We start from the raw sequence: 2,744 nt of genomic DNA, 5'->3' as shown, positions 1-2,744 counted from the left end.
TGCTCAAGAACGCAGCGCCTGGAGGCAGACAGTTGCCACAGGGGCCCACCACGCTGAAGAGAGGCGCACTTCCTTGCTGCAGCAGAAGAGGCAGAGGAGGAAATTGCGAGTAGCAGCCCCAACCCCTGTGTCAGCCCCCTCCCCGTATGTCTGCAACAACTGTGGCAGAGACTGCCATGCACAAATCGGTCTTCTCGGCCACAGCCGCAGCTGCAAGAGAGAGGACAACCCCCCCCCCCCCCCCCCCTGGGCGCAGTCCATCGTCAGTATTGACGGACGGATGCCTACTATACTACTATTCTCACACACAAAAATTACATTAAAATTGATAATGGCACAGCATGTTTGTATGTGAGAGGAATAAAGACTGTCGTGTTTGTCTTGTTGTTTTCATCATTAATTCCTTTTATGTCAATCAAAAATATTCATAGCACATCGAAAGCAATATGTATGTGTGGTGGCATTGGACCATGCAGGCGTTAGTAAGTTGATTGTATGGAATAACTAGGCCAGTCACAGGTTGGCTCGTGGTTATTTTTCCTGCCTGTCACCTCATTGGACCCCAGTTGAGTTTTCAGTCCCTACCTGGCTGCGTGTGTTTTCCGTCTTCTATTCAGGGTACCCCAACCCCCACCGACCCCACAATGTTATTGTGATGTTTCCATGATGATTTGCTAACTATAGATTCAGATTCAGACCATTCAAACAAAACTACCGTAGGGCCTAAAATAACTTGCAATATGACCATTAACCATCAAGTCTATACTCTCTTGCAGACTGGACAGCCAACCCGTGGTGGAAAGTGGATCTTGGAGAAACCTACTGCCTCAAGACGGTTACTCTGACAAACAGGGATGATGATTATGGTGAGTGATCTAAGGCTTTAACTCACAAGCATAACCAATGATATAATTATATTCACACGTTGGTCACCGTGGTCGAGTGGTTAGACTGCATCGACATTCGATTTGCGTTATAAGTTCGTGGGTTCGATTCCTACCAAACGTATTAACCACCGATTTCACAAGGACGAGTAGTATAAGTAGAGTCATCTAGTAGCTAAATCACAAATTCTTGAATTATGCAATTCATAATCATAGACGTTAAGCCAATGTTTGTATTGGATCTAAGATTGGCTGTTGGCAGCTTGGCGTTTTTTTTATCCCTCTTGTGGGTCGGGAGTTTGCCCCTTTACTTTGACGGGAAGACCATGGGAAAAAAATCCCCGAATTATTGTGTTCAGGGCAGCCAACATTATAGATTTGCGGACAAGTCGTTTAATAATGGTCTGTCGCGGTGAGATATTCGAGTTGTGGCGGTGACGTAATGATTCAGGTTGTTGCGATCAAATACTGCTCTCGCGCGAACTACTGGTTGTCGACTTCTATGGGACTGTATTCGGGGCCAGCAGTCTCAAGAGAATACCGCCAGTGCCACTGGAATCGCGGGGAGATTTGGCTAAAAGGCTAATAAGTTAGGTGGAGTGGGAGCGTATTTTTGTCCTTCCATCCATGCCGACGGAGGTTACATCACTATTTTATCTACTCTTGGATGAGAGTCTTTGAAGGGTTTGGGTACCTTTTCAAAATGTCCATAGATTTACATTCAACTTACGGGGTTTGAAGATAATGATAGTGGAAAGCTTCCCTTCAAATATTACTTACTGAGGTGCTGTATATAGTTTTTGAGAAATGAGTAAAACAATGTCATGAAAATACGTTTGTAAATGATTAAAATAATGTTCGTCTCATGAGACGAAAATTATTTTCATGACATTGTTTTACTCATTTCCCCACAACTACAGCACCTCAGCACGTAATATTTTCAGGGAAGCTTTCTACTATCATTATCTTCAAACTGTGTAAGTTTAGTGTACATCTGTGGACATTGTGTTTTTTTGTCCTACAAAAGTTACATAGACCCTTTAAGTGCCAGGAGAAATTTTCACTTAAACATTTTAGTATATAACAGTCTTACTTCTACACTGCCTCCTCAACTTTGTAATGTTTTTAATTATGCCGCCACTGCCCACTCATACAGCACCAGATCTGGCTCACAAGGTTAGAATTAGTTCCCCCACTACTTAAAACCAACTCAGGTAAACGAACATTTTCTGCTCGCGGGGTCAACTCATTCAAACTCCCCCTTACACTGAAAATACCTTGCCATGCACTGTAGCAAGTATTAAAGTTCAATACAAAAATTTGATTTTTTAATATATGGGGCTTGTGGTGTTTTTCTTGGCTGGACCAGAATTTTAATCATTGTCTATAATGTATTTTGCCTGTTGTAAAGTTTTTGTGCTGTTGAGTGTTGTAGTATAATTATCCATAGTCTTTATTTAAATTTGGCTGTTTTTCTATTTTTAATATTAATTTTTTTTTTTTTAACAAACATATTTTTTATATTAATACAATTTTAAAATTTTAATGTGTATGTAGTTGCTGAGCACCTCTGAAAAACAGCGTTTCACTAAGAGGTTTCCCCAGGGTAAATAAGAAACAAATAAATAAATAAATAAATAAAATAAAATATCTCGGTTAGATTCCGGTTCATAAAATTGACCGTACAAGGGTCAGGAACCAGGGACCCGGGTCAATCTGACGTAATGGAGTGATTTCCTCAGCATAGCATTTGTCCTTGACTTGTTGCTTTTTATTTAAACAGCAATAATCCACAATATCAGAAGTAATTTCAATGCTGTACTACGGGTTGGTTTGAGTTCAGAACATCTCCAGAACGCA

This window comes from Asterias rubens, chromosome 12, assembly GCF_902459465.1.
Source record: "Asterias rubens chromosome 12, eAstRub1.3, whole genome shotgun sequence".
NCBI classification, from domain to species: Eukaryota; Metazoa; Echinodermata; class Asteroidea; order Forcipulatida; family Asteriidae; genus Asterias; species Asterias rubens.
Note: the sequence above shows the minus strand (reverse complement) of the source record.